Source organism: Alligator mississippiensis, chromosome 8, assembly GCF_030867095.1.
Source record: "Alligator mississippiensis isolate rAllMis1 chromosome 8, rAllMis1, whole genome shotgun sequence".
Taxonomy (NCBI): domain Eukaryota; kingdom Metazoa; phylum Chordata; order Crocodylia; family Alligatoridae; genus Alligator; species Alligator mississippiensis.
The window spans coordinates 14,211,509-14,219,484 of record NC_081831.1 but is presented as its reverse complement, the minus strand read 5'-3'; the positions used below and the strand labels follow the sequence as shown (position 1 = coordinate 14,219,484).

General features: G+C 48.1%; 1 long non-coding RNA gene across 1 annotated transcript; it reads left to right on the top strand.

The window, feature by feature from the left end:
• Positions 1-477: 477 nt before the first annotated feature.
• LOC109284772 (uncharacterized) lies at positions 478-5,167 on the top strand. Its single transcript, XR_002092349.2, has 2 exons — positions 478-2,713; positions 3,423-5,167. It is a non-coding gene; the product is annotated as an uncharacterized LOC109284772 (long non-coding RNA).
• Positions 5,168-7,976: the final 2,809 nt, after the last annotated feature.

The following is a 7,976-nucleotide window of genomic DNA, read 5'->3' as shown; positions in this document are numbered from 1 at the left end:
TCCTGTCACAGGCAAGGTGCACGATAGCTGTGTCACATAAGGAAGGCCTTCTGCTCACCCAACTATCTGCTTGCTGTGCTGCAACTTTATAATACCAAAGTAGTCAAATCACCCCACCTTACCCTGAAAGCTGAGGTTTCTTACAGCTGCTTTTGGGCTTTGGGTACCTCTTTCCCATTCAAGTGAATGGGAAGGAAGTGTTGCCAAATATCAGCCTATGGATCTTCCCTGAAGAAGTAATTCAAACGACTCCCTCATCTCCAACCCATGCCAAACTGCCCTTTTCCAAAGCAAAGCCTTCAGCCTTCATTGAAAAGGCACTTAATTACACCACTCACAACACTGTTTGTGAGGAGCTGGGTAAGCAGTGATAAGCACATCTCTGAAGAAAACACCTGCTTTGGACTGACTTCAAGGTCATTGCTTACAGAGGAGGAGGAGGAGGAGGGGATGGGAGGCAGGGAAGGTGGGCAGAACTGAGGTTCCCATGTCACCCTGCCAAAATGTGGTCTGGTGGCCTGGCCTTGCTGCTTTGCAGGAGACTGGGCTGTGCATGGAAGAAAGAAGAAATGATGGGGGAGGAGGAGGTGCAGTAGCACCTTGCACAGAGCCATATGTAGCCAAGAGATACCACCTTAGCCTGCGACCAGCCAGACAAAAGTGACTCCTGGAAACCCACAATAAAAGCTCCCACGTGGAGCAGATAGGAGGAGCAAAATGCCCAGCAAGGAGCAGCTGGACCCAGGCTGTTTTCCAAAGGAAGAAGGTTTCTGGTAAGTCAAAGGCAGACAGAGTCTACTGTGACACCAGTTAGCCCAGCAGATGCTAACAGGGTAGGAGGCCATACCAGGGCTGGTGTCTCCAGTGGGATGGGTGGGAGCCAAAGAGATGGGGAGGAAGACAGGCAAAAGGAATAAAAGGAAATCCCACATAGCAGGGACACCTGCCCTGTAGCTTGAGGAGCTCCTTTGAAGTCCCAGTGACATGGCTCACCATGGGACCAGACACTGCAGCCCACCATGGGCTGGGGTGCAGTGTCAGCCTTGCTTAGGTCTTTGGGGTAAAAGCCACACATGCCCTGTCTCCAGTAGGCTCTGACAGTGAGATATGATGGAGACCTGGCTTCTATTCTTGGTGGTGCTGCTAACCTGCTGCGTGCTCTCAGGGAAGTTGATTCTCTTCTCTCCTCCCCCTGCCTGTCTTGTCTCTTTAGACCATAAGCTCTTAAGGGAAGGGGATGGGTCTTGCTCTGTGTTTGCCCAACTCCTAGCAGGATGGGGTCTTGATCTCAGGTGGGGCCTGTGGGAGCCACTGACTGACAAATAATAATGGTCTGTGCTCTTGCTATTCAAGGAGGATGAGCTGGTACGGCGGGGATTAACTGGCCCCAACCACTGATGCAGATAAGGCTGTAAACAAGAGCAAGCCATGTTCTCACATGGCGCCACCATCACAGTGTTTGCGTAGCATACCTAGCGCACGGTAACAATCACATGAGCCCAAATTAACCCCACCCCAGGACTCTGCTCTAGTTCCTGCACACATTATAGTGGTGCTTCAGCTCTTTGCATTTCTCCTCTGCAGATCTCCAAGCACTTTATGAGGAAGGCAGCTAATGTCACTCCCTCTCCTCCTCCATTTTATATGTAGGGAAACTGGAGCACAGGATGGTGATGTTACTCAGCTAAGTACATAAATGATACACCCAGAAAAACCCCACAAGTTTTCAGGTGAACAGCAAGCTGTGATGCTGTCAGGTTGCCATACCATTTAGATGTCCACACCAGCACCCATCTAATATCAGGTACATTGTGCACAAATTATTCACTGGCTGATGGAAACACATATGCATCACTTCTTTACCAGCTATTTATCATCACAGCCACTGGTCAGATGGGGTTAAATGGATTGTCAGATCTTTTATTCAGCGAGCAAAGGGAAATGGCCCAATCCACTGTCGAGGCTCACTATTCCAACAAGTTCTAATTGCAGCTGTGCTGAGCTGATGCAGCATGAAGCAGGGCTGGAGTCCTTCATTTCTGTGGCTTGGCAGCAGGAGGATCCAGTTCACCCAGGAAAGCCATTGCAGCTGGTCTGAGAAGGGGGCCCAGGGAGAGGTGAAGCCAGCGGAGTGCTTTGCGTTATAAAATGCCAGGTGACCATTTTACAGCCTTCTCTTCAGGCAGCCCATGCTGATGATTGCTGGGTGGAAGGTGGACCGTGTCACTGCCTGCAAACAACCCCTCAAGGTCAGTCCAGTGCCAGCTCATTACCTCTGCCGTGCTGGCTGGTCTGGATCCCATGTGGAGGCATTTGAACTGTACGAGGAACATAGATGCTTCATGGATGTTGGTTTGGGATTCCAGGCTGAGACCAGGAGCCTAAATCTTAGATTTTGGGGCCATAACAGCTGGCCCCTAGTCTGACTCTGTGCCTCAGTTCCCACCTGTCCAGTGAGGACAGCAGCACTCACCTACCTTACTGGGGGTTGTGAGGAGGAAGTGATGGGAGAGTGTGGGGTACCCAGACCCTTTGGGAATGGGGAGGTATCTCGATGCCTGCAGTAGCTATATGCTCTATGCCTGCAATATGTTCCCAGTTCCCTCCATGTCCTGGCGCAGGGATGCTCAGTGTGGAGTACAGCAAGCTTCCTCCTTGTCCTGCTGCACTTGGGAAGGAAGCTGAATGCCATCATTTGGCTTCAGTAGCCAGGGTGAGTCAGTGCTGAGATGGCGGAGAGCCTGGTGCTTCACGCTCAAACCCTGTAATTACCGCATGGCTGTCTCTCCCTCCATGCCAATATGCAGCTGCTGAGCTAACATATGCATTGTCCTCCCCCCACCCCCCCGACCATATAGGAGAGGGAAGTGCGTGCCCAAAAACTGCACCAGGTCTTGTTCATGTCCCTGGATGAGGGTGGAGAGAGGCATTTGGGGCAGTGCAAAACAGGTGCACCTGGGAGGGCCTACAGCACCATTGCTTGGGCTCCAGCTCCTTGGATGGGACATATCTGCCACTGGCTTTGGCTCCTGGGCTCTGCCCTTCATGTGGGCAGGGAAAAGGTTGTATGGAAGATACTCTCCAAACCCACCTGCCCCTGGTCCTATGCTGTCAGAGAAAGGCTTCCATGAGGGTGGATGAGTATCAAAGTGTGGCTTCTGCAGGCCTGGTGTTGGTTGGTCTTCTTCTGGTCCCCCCTTGTGAGGGAAGGAAGTGTTTGGCTCACTGTGTGTCCGGACATGCCTGTCTTTGGTGGTTCTAAGGCCAAAGGGCAAGGGGTGATTTGACCTAGGCAACTCCTCCACCGTAGAGAGGAAGGAGCAGTGCCAATGAGCACTCAGTCTCCTCCTCCATGGGGCTGTGACTTGAGGCCTGAGTTGTGGGTCCCGGAGTGAACCACCCTCTGCCTTTCTGTGTTTCAGGTTGGCCAAAGTGCTGTTCTTAACAGTTGCTAGATCCAAACCAGATGGGACACTTCGGATGAGGAGGACTCGATCCAAGGCTCATCTATTACCATATATTTTCACCTGAGGGAGCTACCTTTGGGCTGCCCTTCTCCACATCTGAATATTCAGGAAGTGACACAAGCAGTCAAAGCCAGGAGATGCAGCAGCAAGATTGACAAGTCCCCCTCAGTATTTCACACCGGCATGAGCTGAGGGCAGAGGCTGTATCACACTTGACTTGTGTTCATCCCTGTCGTTTGATGAGATTATGAACCACTCATGTCCTGCCAGGACTTCTTAGGTCCTGGCCTTCCCTTTAAACCTGAATCTCTTCTCCAGATGTGATGGGTAGTTGGCCCAGAGGTCAGAAGAAAGAAGAAGTAACACATGGGAACGTAGGGCAAGAAAGGACCTTTGAGCATAGCCTCCTGCTCTCAAAGATAACTATACCATACAATCTTGAGATCCATTTAAAATGTAGTGAGATGCATGTCAAGATTCCTGGGCTCTTTTTCCCACTCTGGCATGAGTCCGTGGCATGTCCTGTGTAAGCAAGTCCCCTTGACATCTTCAGGTCTGTTTCTCCATGTATAATATACTGTACATTATACATAATGCCTATACCTACCATGTAGGAGCAGGGCGTCTCATTGATGTTGTTAGAGTATTTTGAGATTTTCAGGTGAATGTGAGGAATGCAAAGTAGCATGTAGTTCTTTGTTCTGTGGACCTTGGATGGGAGATCCTGTGAGCCACCATCCACCCTTGTCCTGAGCATCTACGAAAAATCAAATCCCACATACTTGTTCATACTCTTTGGTACTACCCTGGGGTCATTTGGGGCAAATATCCTTCACACTCAAGTGACCTTGAATCCAGACCATTGGGCTGGGTAACCAGAAGCCACCCCAGAGAGACAGGAATCCCACCCAGCTGCACAGTAAACATTTCCTCCGGTCCAAATACCAGGTGTCCTTGGAGCACATGAAAGTCCCCACCCACAATCCAAGTCAGAGTTGGGAACACTAATGACTGCCAGAGCTGTGTGACCTGTCTCCTCCTCGTTATTATTTTTTGTTGCAAAAGCACCTTCAAAGCCCAGTAGAAATGGACTGGCACCCTGGCACCTGCTGCCCCCCGCCACTGCCTGCAGTTCAGGCTGGTCATGCGTATGCTGCTCCTTCACATGAAGACATGGCCTTTTTCCGATGGGTGAGCTGGCAAGAGATCGTTAGGTTCATTTTCTCACAGCTATGCTCACTGTGTTTGCTACCAAGGGGTCTGGCATCAGCCTCCTGAATCATCTGCTATTGAATCTGCTGATGTACTGCAGCCTTGCCTCCATAAGCATCATATGGACTGTGTTCCCCTGTGAGGCTGACAGAACATAAGTGCTGCAGGTCCAGACTTTGATCACAAGGGAGATTTTTTTAGGCCAGACTTTCTGCAGTTGACTGAATGCACCTCTGGTCTCTGCTGAAGAAACCATGGGCTTTAAACACACTAGACGATCTTCCGGGATTTATTTCATCCAGCAGGAGACTGCATCATAATACAGCTCATGAAGCTTTGTATCACTAACTTGCCTCTGACAGCAATGCAAAGCAAAGTGTTCTTGTTTTTCTCTCTCTAGCAATGTTGAGGCTCTGGCTCTGTTTCCAAGATATGATTACTTGAATGAAAAGTGATGAATAAATAAAATATATCCAGTTTTTTTCATCTTAATTTCTTCTTCTTTTCAACTTTACCTGGTAACTTCTATAATTAAAGGCTTCCACACTTATTTAACTCCTGGATAAACACCACATACTTTTTAGGCTGACTCGTCAAATTGCATCCTTTCCTAAAAGAAGTGAGTTGCTATATATATATGTGTGTGTGTGTGTGTGTGTGTGTGCATACACACACACACACACACAGAGGTTTCCCTCGATTTATGTGGGTTCTTTATACGTGAATTCACTCTTATGCAATGAGCATATTTAGAGCCATAATTCATTATATGTGAGGTAAATTCACTCTTATGCGATCAGCATAGATGCCCCTCTGCCCAAGCAGGTAAGTTTGTGTGGGGAAGAGAAGGGCCATGGCCCCACTCACCTCAGCCCCAGCTGCAGCGGTCCCAGGAGTGGCTGGCGCCAGCTGCCTGCAGCCACCGGGCTGCACGATGCTCTGCCTGTCCCCTCGTGCCTGGGCTTACCCCAGCTCCTGGGCTGCACCGTGCCATGGTGCAGGCAGCTGGTGTCGACTGCTCCTGGGGCTGCTCTAGCGCAGGCTGGGGTGAGTGTGGACAAGTGGAGCCCCGGGCAGCACAGGGCATAACACTTACCCCAGCCCCAGCCGCAGCAGCCCTGGGAGCAGCCAACACCAGCTGCCTGCACCAGGGCACAGCACAGCCCAGCCCAGGAGCAGAGGTGAGTGGGGACAGGCAGAGCACGGTGCAGCCCAGTGAGTGCCGGCCACACTTGGGGCCACTGCAGTTGGGGTGAGTGCCACTCTGTTCCCTCTGCTTTCCTGCCTTGTGCAACCCGGGAGGGGCACCCCTCCCCACACCCCTTCCCTAGTCCCAGCCTCACTCCCTCTCTCCCTCCCTCCCCACCATGGGAACCTGTCCCTATTTGTTACATTGTAAAGTGGGTTCACTTTATGTGAATTTGATTTATGCGCCGTTCTCCAGGAATGCATGTACAGCATAAATCAAGGGAAACCTGTATGTGTGTGTATATATGTAATATATATATTATATATGTAATAGCATGGAAATATGAATGCAGGGATGGAACAGACTTCAGGAAGCCATCTAGTCCTCTCTCCTCTGAGGCAGCACAAGTATACATAGTATGCTTATACCAACCCTGACAGATGTTAATGTTATCTATTTGTAATAACTTCCAATGAAAGACGTTCCATAACCTCTCTGTTCCATTGCTTCCCTATGCTGCTTCTTACATATGTCTTAATAAAACAATCACAGTTAATTGGTATAGTCTGTAGAACCAAGAATTATTAACAAACAGAGACAGAATTGCCATGCTGAGAATATGAGGTGAACTGATAGGTCTCAGATAATGAATCTCCTGTTTGTAGACAGGGTTTTCAAAACCAAGGTGAGTTATAGTTTGGGGTTTTTTTGGAAAAAAATAATTGTCTTCAATAGTAAATTAACCAAAACTTATAGTCCTTGATGTTATGATCCCCTTTCTTTCCCCCTCTCATGAAGCCTGGGAACCTGAAGAGATAGAGTTCAGAGGACTAGGTGAACTTAACCCTTAATTAGAAAACATAATTATAGATTTAAGTAGCCTAATCTTTAGACTACAGAGTACAGTAAGTGAAGTAAGCTATTTTACCACCTACTTGGAAGCCTGACAAAGGATCCTTTAGTCTGCTTGTTTCAATTCCTCCTGCAAATATTCTCAATTTCCCTTTTTTTAAATCTCTTTTCTCACAATTTTTCAGAGATTTAGTTAGCTGTGTTGGTCTGACGTCCAGTAGAAGGCAGGGTAGATTTGCACCTTATAGACTAACCAAAGTGTGTATGTGTGTCTACAGACAGGTAGATGGATCAATTGATTGATCTATCTATTGATTCTGTAAGGTGCAAATCTATCCTGCCTCACACATTGCCAACAGCTATACATGACATACATTTGTCCCACCATTTTCTGTTAACATAGACATATGATTATTTCAACAGGATTGTAGCTGACTATGCATAGGTAAAATATCAGCTACTGCAACTGTTACTTTTAACTATTATTAGTATTTCCAAAATGCAATTATCAGCACTTGGCCTAGCTTGAGACTGGTGGCTTTGATTAACAATGTCTTTTTTCATTCTGAAGTTGCAGAAGTTTTGCTTTCACAAGAGCTCTTATCAGATGGAGCCTGAAAGGGGAGATTCCAGCTCCTGACACAGAATGGGAGGACTCCCCATGAGGCATTGCACAATCTGCTTTTTTTCTCAGGCATTCAATGAAAGCAGGACTCCCTGCCTCTTGTTTCATCTCATCAGGCCCAAGCCCTTGCTGGGAAGGATCTATAAAATGATACTCTCCAGTGAGAGACCAAGAACAGTTATGGGGTTTTCCAAAGAGAGTCAGGTATCACTACATCTCTAAAACGCTAAAACAGAGACTTTGTAGTTACTATAGAGAATTTTGTCAGTTTGTGTGAACATTTGTTTACAAGTATAATAAATACAATTATATTTTTAAGACTACAAGCGCATTTTCAAATGTCTATGTAGATCAGTGATTTTCAGCCAGGATGCTGCTGCACCCCAGGAAGTTGCAAGACCTTTTTTAGGGTGTTGTGGGTTGCCATGCAATAGTAGCACTTAGGCCTGTGCGAAGTGGCTAGTATTTGCTTCGGATTTGGATTCGGTCGATTCGGGGGACAGCGATTCGATTCGGTGATTTGAATCACTGTCCCGATTCGATTTGGTCAAATCTGATTCAGACATTCGGCTATTGCTGAATCTCCGAATCAGGCAGGCCAGGCCCATCCCCTGCTCTTCTCCCAGCCTGG